The 17,111-nt window shown below is 52.1% G+C and overlaps 1 protein-coding gene across 4 annotated transcripts in view; it reads right to left on the bottom strand.

Annotated features, from left to right (window-relative positions):
* sertad4 (SERTA domain containing 4) overlaps window positions 1–15,772 on the bottom strand; it is a 31,418-nt gene extending 15,646 nt beyond the window's left edge. Inside the window, exons 1-2 of one of the 4 annotated variants that reach the window (XM_051925445.1) lie at window positions 15,739–15,754; window positions 14,260–14,493 (exon numbers count right to left, since the gene is read on the bottom strand). The gene's annotated coding sequence lies outside the window, so the exon portion shown is untranslated. Of the gene's footprint in view, window positions 1–2,424; window positions 2,625–14,259; window positions 14,567–15,738 lie in introns of those variants that run through there. The other 3 variants (XM_051925444.1, XM_028796318.2, XM_051925446.1) reach the window with 3 other exon arrangements.
* Window positions 15,773–17,111: the final 1,339 nt, after the last annotated feature.

The following is a 17,111-nucleotide window of genomic DNA, read 5'->3' as shown; positions in this document are numbered from 1 at the left end:
AGGGTCCCCACCAACGACCTGCACTGTACACACACGTCAGGGATGCTGCCTGACCTCCATCATGTGTCCTGCTAATCTCAGTTTGGCTCCGTCAGCTTCAGTTGCTCTCCGTGGTGCTGGTCAGCCCTGTTCATCTTCTTTTTCTTTTCTTTTTACTTCATTAGTGGAATGCCAGCTAACAAAAGCAGTGCCACTCTCGCTAGGTACCCTTATTGTAAGATGAGTGTTGTTGATCCCTCCGATTACGTCAGGAAGAGCACAGATTGACTTCTGAAGTTGTCAACCAGCTCTGCGTCACGTCTGTGTGTCCACGTCACACCAAAAACTGGACGCCGCGCCTCGTCTGCCACTTAATGGCTTCCACCACAGCAGGTATGGCAGAGCTGAACTGGGCTGAGATCATCGGGACCCCTCTGAGAAGTGACAACAGGGAGCCGAAACAAGCTGACATAAAAAAACAAAAAGTCCTTCAGCGGTGGCCTTCAAGAAAGGGAACTCAAAACTCCAGTCTGGACATCATAGTCGTCACTTCTGAGGGGTCACACGTTTGTCACGTCGACGCAGTTTCTAATGATGGCTCAGAGATACGAATTCTTACACGCGTGCCACTTGTCATTTAGTGCTTTGTCTGCATTTCCCTACTTGATTGAGGGCACCCGTTACCAGACGTATACATACATACTGCACACATCTAACCCCTGGCACACGTCACCAGTTGGTCACATGTGTCTCTTTCAGGGGCAGAAGCACGTGGACTGTGATGGTGACACAATGACTGTGTGAGCTGCACATCCCATCAGGGGGATTTGACCACCAGAGTCCAGCTGCAGACCTCCAGAGCTCCACTCCATCGAGACCCGACGCTCTGCCATGCCCCTCGTCATTTGTGCCTGTCCCCAGACACCCGTTTTGATGACAGACCTCGCCCTTCCTTCTCCTGCAACTTCCTCCCACTGTGGTTAAGATGAGGGCTGTGGGCGGAGTTAACTGACTCCTGAACGATGACGACTGTCGAGTGGGCGTGTCTCACAGTGGGCGTGTCATGTCATGCGAGTGACTCCTGTAACCCTCCGTCACCCTCCTGTGCGTACACTGGGCTCAGCGCCCCAAGTCCAAGGCACTATATAGGAGTAGACTGCTGGCTGGATGGAGACGTAAAGCTCAGCTTCTGTTCCCCTTCCTAGCTGTCAGCTCCCCCTGCTGGGCACTTAAACACTGTGGGGGTCAATGGCTGCCAGGGAGGGGTCTTACCAAATTCTGGGATGGCTCTAATATTTTGAATCATCTTTCCTAGAACTTGAACCTCTGTCACATTTAGAACACAACTGAACCTTCTCAAAACTGGCATGATGGGGCACAAGCAGGAACAAACTCTAGAGAGGATGCCCTCCCTGGGGACAATAAATTAACTAACCTAAACATTTTTGGGGATGACCACCCCAATGGATGCAACATTTGAACCCAGAATTCTGGGTAAGCCAGGCAGCAGCGCTAACCACTGAGCCACCAGATAGGCAGAAGGCCATCACACCAGGGCCGCTCTGCCCAATGACTCACAGCTCTTGGGGTTTGCCCTCTTTTATGCCCCCTGGCAGTTCTTCAAATCCCGTTCTGCCTGCGGTCTTCTCTGGGGCACACATCTGTGCTGACTTGACGAATTTCTCAACTACACTTCTGGACTTCACTCAAAGGCGCTATATAAGACTGGACTGCTCAATGTGTAGATGTCACTCACCCTTCCCAACTATCAGAGCCCCTTGCTGGCACCCTGTGTGTGTGTGGGGGGGGGGGGGGGGGGGGGTTGGGTCAATGTCTGCAGTTCAGGTCCTATGAAATTCTGGGATGGCTCAGCACATCTCCACTCCGCTCACACCTCAGTGACCTTCCCTGGCATTTGTGCCCATGTCACATTCACACCACCTTGATCAAGGAGCCTAGGCTGGCAAGAACAAACTCCAGATGAGGTGCCCACTCATGCACTCACCCCCACAGGGCCAACCAGAGACCTGAGTGGAAGCCCCACTTAGAGACGAATGAGTCAGGCAGCAGCGCTAAGCACTGAGCCACCGTGTCTCCCCTAGCACACCATAAGTCCTCCCTATGAGACGAGCAGAGGGCTGTCATGGCAGGGCCGCTCCACCCGCTCACTTCCAGTTCTTCAGGTTCGTCAGCTGTGCCCAATGTAATTACTGTCCCCTGGCAGTTCTCGTGGGCATACAGTGGGCTTCACTTGAACACAAAGACCATGAAAATTCACAGCGACCAGACAATCAAGAGGGACCTCGTGTCTTAAACTTGAGCCCAGCGCCCTTCAGACATGCCAGCAGCTGGCTGACAATCTCTTTTTCATTCTCGCACCATCTGTGTGCACGGGCACCTCAAAGGCAATCAAAAGCCCCTCAGTTAGGCTTTGGGCCGACTTACCTGAGTGACGTCCCCAGGTGTGAGACACAAGGTGGGTGCTGATGCCGAGCGGTGCGTGTGGCTCCACGTGGGAGTCCTGCCCTAATTGGCAGCACTTCTTTAAACGGCGGGCAGGCAGGCAGGCAGGCACAGGTCTGAGCAGGACGTGGCACGGCTCCTGCGAGTTCAGAGGGCAGGAATGAAGCCAAACTGGATTTGAAGGCGAGTAAAAGTAGAAGAGGCGGGCGCATGGGGTCCTCTGGGATTGGCACACGGTGCATATTCAAATGGCACTCTCACATCAGGGAGTCATTGCTGCCCACAGATGGGCACTACACAGGCCTTTGAGGATCTTTGTGTGCCCACCTGTCTGGGTAGTGCCAGGCTGTTACTCTCCTCTGCATATCCTTTACTGAGCCCCCCCATACTGGCGCTGCCCATGCACTCCCAGTGACTTCATTTACATTAAGAATCTCTGCTGTGCCCGACCCAGTGGATTTTTGAAGCTCACATTCCCAGTGTACAGACTACTCTTTGGTGGGCTGGCATCCCAAGCAGGGTTGGTTCCTGCATTTTGTCCAAGGATGCCCAGCATGGAAGGTTTACGGATGCCACTTCTTTACTGCCAGCTGGATGCAAGTTGGAAATCCCCATGGATGGGATGCCAGTCCATTCATCACTGGGTATGTTTAGCATCAGCACAGCCGTGTGATCTGCACAAACCCCACAAGCACAAAGGGAGAACATGCCAACAGCCCGCATGGCAGATTTGAACCCGGGACTCTCATGTCATTTCAGTGAATGTACTCCTGACCTTAAGTGCTACGGTGTGGTAGGAGGCAATTTGAACATGTGCCCGCTAAACTGCCCACTGTGCTGTACGAATGCCAGCCAGTCAACACCCGCTGGTCAAGGCCGCAGGCATCCCAAAGCAAACAGTAGAAGACAATTCTTCTTTTAAGATGTTGGCACAGGCCAGACCCTGTTAACTCCCTGACACCCTGACAGAGGGCAGAGAATACCAAGGGGCTCAGCAAATCACAGCAAAGCTCATGAGAGGGATGATTACAGGGAGCAGCCAAAGCAACAGCAATGCGAGGGACCATTCGTCATAACACAGCCTAACGGGTCCCACGCCAGTAGCATCGGGCACAAGGCAGAGACCAATCTGGCCACACAGCCTTACTGTTTGTGAGCCTTCAGTCCAATTCTGACAGAAATGCCATCCTCTGTGCCAGTCCTGTATTTAAGGGTCATAAAGAGTGGGGCACTCCTCCAATGCCCACTACATTTACCATTCAGAATTCACTCCCAGGGCACCCACTCTAAGGATCGCTGCACCAAACCCGCAGGTGCCAATCACCCATCTGCACCAACAGTAACAGGGCGGAGTCTTAAGTAAGCCCCGCCCACATACAAGTAGCTTGTCACAAGTGGGTGAGACTTCAGGATGTAAGAGGACTCTCTGCTTGTGCCCAGGCATCTTACCTGATGGGCATTTCTCTAGAGGACTCTGGGGGTCAGCGATGGAGACACTTCACTTTGTCACTCCCTTTGGAGGACACGTCACCCTGACCGACTTCTCCAGTCACCTGATGGACTCTCTCCTCATGCAGGCATTTTAAATTTGCACAAGGGGTCAAGACCCTCACTGGTCAGCTCAGGTACATTCGCCTCATTTCCTCCACTGGACCACCACTGGACCACCCTGTAACATCTCATTCAGCTGATGATGGCTAACCAGAGACAGGAGACAGAATGAGGGGCACTCGATGGAGTCCTCATTTAGACCTCCGCTTGAGCCAACATCAACAGTCTTCATGATGGTCTGCGACGCCATCGTCACCACTGGTCACCATGTAGAAAGTAAAGAGGCCGGAGGCCCAACAACTTGTGGGCAGCGGGCTTACTTAACGTCATGGCATAGCTGGTGGTCTGGCACTCAGTGAGCTGTTGGGGGCACTTTAAACACCTGACTGCACTGAACTCATCTAAAAAGTTAATGAAGTCAACTGATGAAGGCCACGGCGGGCAGTCAGACTTCACTATTCTGATCTGCCAACTTGGCATGAAACTGAAGGGATCAAATGGCAGCTGGGATCAAAAACAATGCCCACAGCCCACTGCCACATCATTTGTCTGATGTGAAAGGCACTATATGAGAGAAAGGTGTTAAGGATAAGCAGATGGCTGGTGACCCCTGATGGAACCTGAAACCAAAGAAAGAGCTGGGCACGATGAGATGCCACCCTTACCGGTGAACAAACCTACCACCTTTGGCCTGTGATAAGAAACAAACAAACCCTGAATGGGATGCCCCATACTGGCGTTGCCAATGGCTGAGGACATGCTCAGGATGTGTGCCACCAGCCACTCATGCAGCTCTGATGACAACACTGAGCCTCACAGCTGTGACACAACGGCCCTCCGGTGACTTCAGTGAATAATGAGGAGCAAAGGCGGCAATGCGAGAGCCGTAAGAGACGCCGCCACCGCGACTTCATTTACAATGCCGATGAGGCTCTTCGCACTGCTGACTTGCTCTCGATTCGCACTTCTCTGTTCTGCTGGCACCTCGAGGTGTCACCGTCAACATGGCACGCGGTAAACACGGAAAGACTAACTCGACGTGAAGTCCGCGGCCACACAGAAAAGCGCAGCATCGGGGGCCTCCACTGTCAGCGGCGAAATGAAATGACTGACACGGGTCAACTGGGTGGGCAAGGGGACGGATATGACGGATGTATGGACTTAAAGCTCAAGCCATGAGGCCACCAGTAAAGGCGCTATATAATAGACATGCGGATATGAGAGGCGCTATATAACAGTATACAAAAGCAGGAAGATAGATATGGAGGGGCGGATAGAAAGGAATACAATATATAAGAGATAGATATGTAGATAAGAAAGGTGCAGTAGATAGATAGATAGATAGATAGATAGATAGATAGATAGATAGATAGATAGATAGATAGATAGATAGATAGATAGATAGATAGATATGAAAGGCACTATATGATAGATAGATAGATAGATAGATAGATAGATAGATAGATAGATAGATAGATAGATAGATAGATAGATAGATAGATAGATAGATATGAAAGGCACTATATGATAGATAGATAGATAGATAGATAGATAGATAGATAGATAGATAGATAGATAGATAGATAGATAGATGAAAACCTCTGGTGAAGCTGTGCCCTGGACTAATTTGAACCCGGGGCTACTGGATCTTCACAAGTCTTCATTGTTAATTTATCGGCCCACTGACCCCCTCACCACACTGGCGATGTACAGTGGCTGTTGGCTGCAGGGTCCTGCCACAGTATTAAAGATATACAGAGAGAGAGACGTGCTGATGGTGTCAGCGGTGGGATATGAAAATGAAGCCATTGTCAATGTTGTCAGCCTAAATGCCGTAATCTTTTGATATCCCTCACACTCTGGCACAGAATGAATTGACCCACAGGCTGTGAGATGCCTGCGCCCATCTAGTGTGGTCTTACGGCGCCCCCTAAGAGCTTTGACCCCAGCACTCAACAGCAGGGATTCTCTTCTGTCACCGGACTTGTTTGTCGGTGACATCCACCCCAACAAGCAGCATCATGGGGTGCCATAGTGAGTCTTCACAGCTCGCCCCACCAGTCCTGCCAGAAGAGTCTCAGTGGGGGGTGAGGGGGGGGGGTATTGGCTGTGCATGAGAGCCCCCAATGACTGCATTTGTGCCTTTGTTTCTCTCTTAAGGGGGCTATGCAGACTGGGACCAGGGTGCCCCCCACCCCACAGTTTAGACCATCATGCCAATTAATTTAAAGTAAAAGGCAAATGTGGGGTGACCATTTCTTGACCCCTAAAACCCAGAGTTGTGGCAGTGGGCCGGTGCAGACCCCAATATACATTTCTTTGGAGGTGTGAGCTCCTGGCATGTGCCCGATGCTGCTGGACTCGCCACGACCTTAAATTGTTACAGAAAACAGAAGGAAATTCAAACCGATAATTAGGAATGGCTGAAATGTTAAAATGTCTGCAGCAGTCTGTGCCAGTCTGGAACATTAAGAAGCAGCCTTTCACCTGAGTGACAGCTTGGCATCTTGAAATTAGGGCACTGAATCCAAATCATTCAAACAGACCCAATCTGATTGCTAATGTGCCACCCTGAGGCTATCCTTGGCATTTCCCCACTCTTTGCCAACTGCCACCATCAATCTCAGCTCACCGACGCCTCACCTTCTGTTTGTTGTTGGCGCTAACCTGGCACTTGGCTTACATTTGTTGAACATCACAGAGTGTGCCAGCCAGAGAAACGTGAGCCCGGGTGGCATGAGGGCTGGCACCCCACCAGATGCTTACACTTTTAATTCAAACCAGAAGGCAGAGCAGACCCCCCTGAAAGGCACCCATGGACTACAGAGGGTGGGCACGAGACGGGATCTTTGAAGCCTCTTTCATGTGTTTCTTTGTTTGATTTTTTTGACTTTTCATTTTATGCCCTTAATTCTTTTTATATTTGTGTGAATTGTCTGTGGTGACGGGTCACGTTTGTCATGTGGTTCTGCAGGTGGAGCCTCCGGAGTCTGACTCCGCCCCCTGTGACGTCACTGCCGAAGCACCGCCCCTCCCTCTTCAGCGTGGCACGTTGTGTTGGAGTGCAGGAGCGCCTCACATTGGCGGTGTTGGAGTTTCAGTTTTTCGACTTTTTCTCTCGGATTGCGGACCGCCGCTGTTCGGTGGGCTTCCCTTTTTTACTTTCGTTGTCTTTCCTGCCCTGCCGCTTTTGTGTTTCTCCTTTTTTGATTTATTCATTCATTTTGTGGCACACTGGCAGTAGACTGGAGTTCACATCCTGAGTGGAGTTTGCGTGTTCCCCCCCATGTCTGTGTGAGCTTTGACCCCACAGTCCAAAGAAGGTTCAGTTTTGGAGGATTGTCCCCTGATGTGTTTGCCCTGTCCCTGCTCTGGCTAAGTGGGGTATGACGAGTCACAGATTTGTCATTCAACTGCTCCTTGTCCTGATCTGAGGTGGTCTTTGAGCTCCCTGTGGTGGTCGTCTTCACCATTTGCTTCATGGGGGTTTTAATGTGGTTTTGTTTTCTGTTAACACTTCCCCATGTTGGTGACAGGTTGTTCGTGAGGTCACACATCACGATGTCACTTTTCTAAACCATTGCGTCATTTCATGTTGTTACTTTTTGACTTTAATTATCTCTGCTTCACACCTCCTGTTCCTTTCTTGGGTTTCATGCCCCCTTTTTGGCTTTTTTTGTCTTACGATTTACCGCTTGGTTCTCGGACCACCATTCTGACTACACCTCCTGAACTTTGTGATTTCATTGTTGCCTCTTTATTCTCACGTCTCTGTGCCATCAACTCCCAAGTCCCCTTTCTCTCCTCACTCCTGTCACAATGTTAAAGATACTCAGTTTTGTGGCCAGAGGTTTACGGTTGTCCGCTCCCCTTGAGGTCACAATTGAGATTTTCTTGTTTTTAACTTAAGAACCCTTCCCCTATTTTGGGGTCTGCCCTTTGAGTTGGGGTCTGGCTGGCTGCCCGCCCATAGGCCCCATTCTAAAATCTTTAAAAACATAAGAGACTTTGAGTCTTGAGCCAACGGTGTATCAGGTTTTTATTTTTGGGAGACATTTGGCACAATTACGGCCTTGTGCAGGGTGCAAAGCCTGCCTATGGAGTTTGGGGCTGGGCAGGCTGACCCAGTAGGCCCGGAGCAGAATTACGGGCAGGCCTGGGCTCTTTCTCTATGAGGCCTGCTGCCCTTTTTGTGTTTCTTTGTGGAAGGACTTCATGAGGACCACGAGCCAAACTCAAAGAGCAGGCAGAGGCCTGCAGCTGCAGACACCCAGATGCACCCAGCATGAGCCAAAATAACCTGAAACATCCATCGGAGCAGGGCTGTGTGGCAAGCATCGGGCACAAGGCTGGGGCAACACCTGGAAAGAGAGCCACCCAGCGGGGCCAGTTTACCAATGCCAAGCCACATGTCCTGCACGCCAGCTGCATGTATATGGTGACCCACATGTCCACCCTGACCTTCTTCAACGGGCCCTGATTTCCAGCTGCTTGACCATTTCCACATATAGCGCCTTACTCTCAGTACGTCGGGGAGTTGCAGCCCAGGATGGAGAGCAGCTCAGGCAGTCAGCGTCATGCCAAGGTGGAGAAACAATCAGAAAAGACATGAAGGTGGGCCTTAAAAGGATAAGGAGGAGGAGGAATAAGTAAGCCTGGTGGTCAGTTGAGATGGCCGAATTCTCAGCCTAGAAACGTAATGCCAATGCCAAGGGGCACCAAGGACACTTTAGGAAGAAGCTGAAATTGTGTGCTAATGGCAATGCCCACTTTTAAAACCAGACCACCCCCCAGTCCACACACCCTCATCTGTCCTATATTGAGGCAGGAGGAGTGCAGTCACCCCAATCATTGAAGTTAACAGGCAGGGCCCACCCTGGCACTTTGGTGCCCAATAAGGACAAATGCCATCCTCTAGGCTGGTGTGAAGGGACATGCAATTATGGGGAGCAGTGGCCTGTGGAATCCTCGTAGTGACATCGCAGATTAGCAGCCAGCACTTCGTGATGTGAGGGTCCTAACCATGGCCATGGTTAATGAAAAGCCCCCCCAATTAGAGAATGTGAGCTGTGATTGGTCCGTCGTGAGGCAGGTTAGTTTTAGCCAACTTACTGCTCAGTACAAAATGGAGACACTGACCCAACACAGGACCACCACCCCCCCAGGTTAAGGGGTGGGCTCACCCAGCGCCATCTATGGACTAAGAGCAGCGCCTCCTAGTGACATCATAGATAATCTAATAGATAATTGGGCGGCAGTTCTTGAGAGGAGGGGCTAACTCTGCAGTTCTTCATGAAAGGCCCCCTAACTGGGGGAAGTGGGCTGTGATTGGACCGTTGAGGGGCAGGTCAGTTTTAGCCTACTTATGACTCAGTGACCCACACAGAACCCCCCCCATATACCCCCCTATTGGAGCCCGGAGGTATGTGTGCGCCCTTTTTATAGAAGTTAAGGGGCTCACCCAGGCGCTGCAGCGCCATCTATGGACTAAGCAGCTCCTCTTAGTGACATCATTTACAACCTAATAGATAATTGGGTGACAGTTCCTTAGAGGAGGGGCTAACTCAGCAGTTCTTAATGAAAGACCCCCTAATTGGGGGAAGTGGGCTGTGATTGGACCATTGCAGGGCAGGTCAGTTTTAGCCTACTTATGGCGTGCTGTCACAGTCCTGCTGCAGATGAAGACCCCCACCTCCCACCCTGGACTAGCACTTTGACACCCAGCACTCCATAATGTCAGGGGCTAAGGACAGCAGTCATTAATAAAAAGTCACAATGAGGAGCACAGCTTCACATTTCAGCCCACCACAACGTCTGAACCCAGGCTGCTTGTTAAGTCTGCACAGGAAGCCCCCCCCCGCCCCCCCCACCGGCCCCCCATTCTCCCACCCCACATTAAAAAAAAGAAATCAAAATCCGACAAACTCGGCTCCGCTCCCCGGCTCAATGGAAACTATTATAAGGCGGCCTTTTGCTGCTTTCCTTCTAAGGCAAATAAATGGAGAACACGGAATTCCTGGCAAGTGGCTCCAGATGTTGTTGGCAGGCCGACGCTGAGCCGTCTCCGCACCAGGACACGGGCCCTGGAGGTCTTTGTATTATTTTCATAAAAGGGGGGAATAAAAAAAAAAAAACCTCAGGCCCGGCAGAGGAAGCCCTCGAGCACGTCCCCACTCTGCGCGTCCCCACTCTGCGCGTCCCCACTCTGCGCGTCCCCACTCTGCGCGTCCCCACTCTGCGCGTCCCCCTGAATGGCTGCCAGTGTTTAAAGTAGGCCAGCAGCTCCCTGGGTTGTGTCTGCCGAGCGGTGACAGCTGCTCCTTCTTACCACATCGCTAAAGCGGCTCCTTCTGTTCTGCACTGCGCTCCGTCACGGTCGGACCCCCGGGAGATGGTGGCCTGGAGCCCGCGTCTCAAATCGAGAAAAGATGTTAAGCCGTCACGCTACTGCGCATTGGGACCAGCCAGGGGTGGGTGGTTGGGGGGGCACACGGTCCGGCCACACACATGAAACTGCCATGTGGAGGGCATCAAGACCCTGACATGTCAAACGTGGTCAGCTGACGGCCCGCACCCTCTCTGTCCTATTGGGATGGCAGGACTTGTGTGCCCAGGGGGTCACACCGGGTGACACCACTCCACACATCAGAGGTTAGGTGACCTCACTTCAGACAGCCATACGTGCCACTGTCCCCTTTGAGCGCTGACCCCTCACCTCTAGTTCCATATGGACCCCAGACCCACATATCACAGTCCAGGTGAGGCCTACAATGTGTGCTGCCCACCCTCGACACAGCAGGGGGCGCTACATGACCCTCCATACTGGCCCTTCATTGTATATGTAGGCCTGCTGGTGTCATTAAAAGGACGATTGGGCCGATGGTCACTTCACTGAGAACGGAACAAGACCCCTAAAAGGTGAGGGTGATATGTTTATGGGAACAGATGCTGAGCTGTGCCCCTCTGTGCCACCGGTGGGGGATGACCACCTGGCATGACATGGCCTTTCCTGTGGGTGATTTTCAGACACTTGAAGTTCCATGATGGCACACATTTGTTCTGCCACTTCTAATGCTACAAGGGCAGCTTTCTACTTTTGATCCTGAAGCTCCTCTTGCCCCCTGGCAGCACATCTCTCAGTACCCTAAACACTGTGGTGTACTTCACTGTTTGATGTTTCTAGTAGCACAGGGTTCTGATACATGCCTCATACCCCCAGTGCCCACCAGTCTGGCTCACTCTTGACTGGACTTTAGGGTCATGGCACTCAGTGCTCTGAGCCTCAGAACTTTAGTGCCCACCAAATCCTGTGTGCCATCTGCATGTCTGGAGAGTTTAGACAGATGGCCCCTACCTTCAGTGTCTCAGGCCCTGGCACAATCTTTGTGGGGTCTGCATGTTCTCCCTGTCTCCCCAGGGGTCTGTAACTCCCACTCCCAATAAGACCAGCACGTGTGGCCTTGTGCCAGTTCACCAGGTGTACTGCAGTCCAAAAGAGGCGCTGAGACTAGGAGGTGACAGAGTCAGGACTAAACAGGTCACAAAGTCACAAAGACCACAAATCCAACAACAGCAAATGCCAACCTGCCAACCAGAAACCCAAGCCAAAGAAGCCTACAAAGTCCAAACTCCATAAACTGGCATAGTAGCAGCTAACTGGGACACTGAAGACGGAAGCAGGAGACGACGAGCACACAGAGGAGCTCACTGCTGCCACCTGTCGGAAGAGGAGAAGGAGGGGAAAATGCACCTTAGACCAGCCAGACTTGGGGTCAAGGGCTGCCCCGCCAGAGGCCAACTTGAAATGTTTTGACTGTGCCCTCCATGGCTAATTTAAATTGACCTGGAAGTCCAAGTGCCAGCCAAGGAGAAACAAAGGAGCCTCAGCTGAGGGCACAGTGATGTACATCAAAATGGGGGGGGGTCACTTGTACCTCCATCCACTGTCGCCTTGAGACTCTGTGTGGACCACCCACCATCTCACTGTGCTCATTCAGTGATGCCCTGGTCTCAACCTTCTGGACTTGACCTTGGTCCTCATGTTTGAGGACGTCTCCGGGGGCATCCTGACATACAAAAGACACAGCATGACCTACCATGGTGGCACTGGGCACAACCAACCCTGGATGGGACCCCACCCCCAAACACAGGGATTTCAACCTGGGACTGTGGAGACGCAGGGCAGCACTGTTAATTACTGTGCCCACCCCAGTGCCACCCTAAAAATGGACATCACATGCTGTCAAAGTCACTGTGTGGGCAGGTGTATAGAGGACAGGGAGATGCTGACTGGCACTTGTGACCAACATGCAACACAGTGCCACCCTCCAGCAATGGATTAAAGTACAGAACTTAATTTAGTATTTTATAGTGCTTTTCATGCCACCTGTCTACAAATTATTGATTAATGCAATGCCTTTCACTCTATCTATCTATCTATCTATCTATCTATCTATCTATCTATCTATCTATCTATCTATCTATCTATTATATAGCGCCTTTCAAATCTATCTATCTATCTATCTATCTATCTATCTATCTATCTATCTATCTATCTATCTATCTATCTATCTATCTATCTATTATATAGCGCCTTTCAAATCTATCTATCTATCTATCTATCTATCTATCTATCTATCTATCTATCTATCTATCTATCTATCTATCTATCTATCTATTATATAGTGCCTTTCTATCTATCTATCTATCTATCTATCTATCTATCTATCTATCTATCTATCTATCTATTATATAGCGCCTTTCAAATCTATCTATCTATCTATCTATCTATCTATCTATCTATCTATCTATCTATCTATCTATCTATCTATTATATAGCGCCTTTCAAATCTATCTATCTATCTATCTATCTATCTATCTATCTATCTATCTATCTATCTATTATATAGTGCCTTTCTATCTATCTATCTATCTATCTATCTATCTATCTATCTATCTATCTATCTATTATATAGTGCCTTTCACATCTATCTATCTATCTATCTATCTATCTATCTATCTATCTATCTATTATATAGTGCCTTTCACATCTATCTATCTATCTTACGGGACATTCCATATTTTTATTTACTGATTTTTCTATCTGTTATATAGCACCTTTCCTACCTAACCATCATCTGCTAACGGTAGTCACACTTTTCCTCACATGACATCTGACCAACGTACAGCATGTCCCCACGTCCCCAGTGCCATGACAAACAAGAGACCTTGGTGTAGTATTTCTAGTGCCTTTTCTAGTTAGGTGTCTGTCTGCCAGTCTCGAGTCCTTCCACGCTTCTCATATTTTCCCATTTCTTCCACATCGCCATTCCCCAGTGCAATGACACGAGGCCATCAGCCCCGCTTCTCCATGCCAGCCTGTGCTGAACCCTCAGCTGTGCTCGTTTGTCTTTAGGACGTGGGCAGGGGCACGTCTGGGCACACCGGGGCAGAACGTCAACCGCGCTAACACGCACGCGCGCAGAGACCCTCAGACCGCAGCACTAGCCCACCATTAAGCGCTCGGTCTAAGTGGACACGTGTCCCCAATTATTTATCTTGAGGGCACATAAAGTCACTTCGTTGCGGTTTCAGGACGGGACCTTAACCACACCAACGGGTGACATCACCGAGACAGTAGTGCCTGTGGTCTGGGGTCCCGTTCAGGCTTTGGTCCCCTAGACGGCAGACCCCCAATCCCCAAACGGCTCCGAATCCGCAGGTGCCAAAGGACGAAAAGCCCGAAATGAACCGCCGTGTCGGTGTCGCACATCAGGACAGCCGCCGCCACATGTACCGCGCCGAGGACACGAGCCATGAGAACGGCAACCCCACCGACCAGTAGACTTCGCTCCATCCGCGCTGTGCCGAGAAGGCAAACGAAGGCTGAGGCGCAGGTGGCATCGAGCGGCTCCACAGGTATGCGGCCCACCCCCGCACCAAAGCCAGCACAAGTTTCGGCACGGAGACTCTCCGGCCGCCGGGTGCGGCTCAAAGGAACGCGCTGGGCAGCATCAGGCGGCCCGCTGGAAATCATCTGACGGGACAGCCCCGCTGGCCCCTTTCGGCCACAGTGGTACCCACCCCGCACAATGTGCCCGCTGGCGCTGATCTTTACTTCGCTGCCTTCGGAACTGAAAAAAAAAAAAACTAACTAAATAAAGGCACCAGGAACCAAGTAGCTTCGTGCACCGAGCTAACAGCAGCCCCCCGATAAGACCCCCCAAAGTAGGAGTTTGCCAAGCCCAGGTATACGCGCCCACCTACCTCCGTGCCTCGAACCGGAGTCGGCGTCCCTCCGCTCTTCTCGTCTTCAGTTGGGCGCCTGCGAAGCTGCTGCGCGCTCTCCCGCCCACGCAGTCAGTCGAGTGCGCGGCTTTTTTGGCAGCATCTCTGATCGTTCGCGGAAGGCGGAGGAGGCGGCGGTGGAGGGGGGGACTCCGGTCCAGTGGCGCTCGCTCAAGCCGCCCGCCCGCCCGCCCGCCTGCTCGCTCGCTCGCTCTTTGCGTTCTTAACCTAAAAAATGAACGAGGAGCAAAAAAAAAAAGAAAAGAAAAGAAAATCTGAATTGAGGAGCGCGAGTCCGAGGAGGCAGCACGTGCAGCGGGGGCGCGCTCGCTCCGCCCTTTAGGTGAGTCGCTCCGTGCTTATTGGGGGGGGGGGGGGGGGGTCATCATCGCGCGTATTTGTGTGTGACAGGCGGGGGGGGGGTGGGGGGGGTGACAGGAGTGAAAGTCACAATTAAGAAGCCTGAAGGGCTGGGAGGTCGCGAGTGACTGACAAGTGTGTGTGTGTGTGTGTTAGGGGGCGTCAGACATCAGAGTCTGTGTGTGGCGGGGGGCAGTGGCGCTCCTGTGACAGAGATATGTGTGTGTGCGTGTTTGGTGCCATTAAAGGTCTGTCTGTGTGACGGGGGGCTAAGAGGACTCAGGACTCCTAACTTAAACATCTGGGGGTCCCCCACATCTGTCTGTCTACAGACCCCTTCGGCTCAGCGTCTGTCCATCAAAGGCAATGAACAACAAATGATTGTGGGTGCTGGTAGCCCGTTGGGAGACGAGGGTTCAGGCCCAGTGCCCTCCCTGTGTGAAGTCTGCATGTCCTCCCCGTGCCCACATGGATGCCGCTCAAAGACACGCAGGTACTAAATTGGCATTTGTGTGTAATGGACTGGCGCCCTGTCCCGGGATTGTCCCTGTCTTACACCCGATGCTTGCCGCGATAAAGCGGGTTAGAAAATGGATGGGTGGATGGCCGTGGGTGCCACCGTCGCCCCTGACTCCCGGTGCGTATTAAATCTGTGGTTAACAGTGATGGGCTACCATGTCTGTGTTAGGCCTGGCAGTGCCACTCGTGTCCGCTGTGACACTTCACTAACACGATGTTTGACTAGCCAGTGGTTCTTTACCTGCTGGGCACACCGATGTTCAGGACTTTGCCAGCTATTCTCCAGACTACGGAGATCCAAAAGTGGCACATTTGCCCGCTGCCAATCCATAAAAAGACCCGGCATTCTTGTATGATCTGAACAATGACGGACAGCTGGCACGGCGACCTCTCTTAGGAAATAGTGCCAGCTTTCCATGTCTTGATCCTTCACAGTAACGACGCTCTGATAGCCGCGTGCGCTGATGCCACCTGCCTGCATGGTGACATCTTGTGAGAGGCTGGTGACTCCAAGAGTCCCCCGTTCAAGTGAGCTCGACGACACAGCAGGACCCTCCCCGACGTGGCATGGCGCTAGACGGGACACTTACCTTCAGGAGCGGCCGAGGTCACCATGCGTGCCCTCCGCGCCGGGACAGTGGCACTTCATTTCGCAGCAGCCGAATGCCAGGCAGTCGTTTGGCGGAGCTCGTCCCACGCTAACGCCCAGCTGAAGTCACCAGGCACGTAATGACCAGGCGTGCTCGTAATCCGCCCCGATTTCTTGGCTTCTTATCCTGGCAAACAGCAAAACTCCGCTTAGCCGGACTGGAAAGGATCCAAAAAAAAGGAGGAGGAGAAGAAGAAGAAGAAGAAGAAGAAGAAGAAGAAGAAGAAGATCAACAGATGCCGCCATGTCGCACAGTGGCCAGCGCAGGCATTTCAAGAACGCCAGCCCGGAATGGGCGACCTGCTCGGGACTCTCAAAGTCACACCGGGGTACCTGCCACCACACACATGCGTACAATGGCTACTTGGTCACTGCCAGGATACACACGCAGCCCCCCTCCCCGCCACACCGATCGGCCCCCTCTTGACTCCCAAGCCCATCCCGCCGCCGACCCGCGTGTTCTTTAGGTGCTCACAAGCCTCCGGTTACCTTTACACACACAAATCCCAGCATGAAGGACCCTCTTCACGCCAAGAAGACGCCCCCCGTTTCGGGGGTCACTAGTGGACTCAACATAAGGGGGTGAGTTACACGCAATCTGACTGCACGTGTGGGTGTCAGTGCCCTGGGACTAGTGGTGTGTGTGCGTGTCACACGTCTGGGTATAACGTGTCACTTCTCTCACAGGTGTCGATTTGTACGACTGAGCCCCGAGTGTCGGGGTCGCGCTCTCGCGCGCGTGTCAGTGAGTGCGGGATCGCGCTCGCGGATGTTGTGTGTGTGTGTGTGTGTGTGTGTGTGAGTGTGATGGGGCCTCGTGTTTGTGTGTCTCACTCAGGACCCCGCATCTGTTCTGCATTTCCCTCTTGGCTCGCTCGCCGGCCCCTCTTCTCCAGATCCCCTCCGTTTTCTTTTCTTTTCTCGCCGCACTTTGTTTGCGGAGCAGGTTTCGGGAGCCGCGCCAGTTCCTGCTGACTGACCCCGTTTTCTGCATGAAAGCGTCTGACTTAAAAGAAAATAAAAGACACAAAGACACGGAGCCATCAAAGCGCCCCTCCAGCCCTGATCGGATGCCGCCACCTCATGAGCCTCTTGGACGAGGTGACAGTGCGAGCCGCCGCGGTGGCCGCGCTCTCCTCAACACACCAGCGCGTTTCCCGTATCCTCCCAATGAAAGGGGCCTTTCAGTAACGGCGGCAGGTCTGAGACAAGGAGAGAGGGGGCGGGGGTGCTGGGGGTCTCCGGGTGGGGGCGGTGTGTTCAAAGGCTGGCTTGTGTGGCCGCGCAGTCCCCTCATCACAAA

The sequence above is a fragment of the Erpetoichthys calabaricus genome, chromosome 3, assembly GCF_900747795.2.
Source record: "Erpetoichthys calabaricus chromosome 3, fErpCal1.3, whole genome shotgun sequence".
Lineage (NCBI taxonomy): Eukaryota > Metazoa > Chordata > Cladistia > Polypteriformes > Polypteridae > Erpetoichthys > Erpetoichthys calabaricus.
Note: the sequence above shows the minus strand (reverse complement) of the source record. Positions and strands in the feature narration are given on the sequence as shown.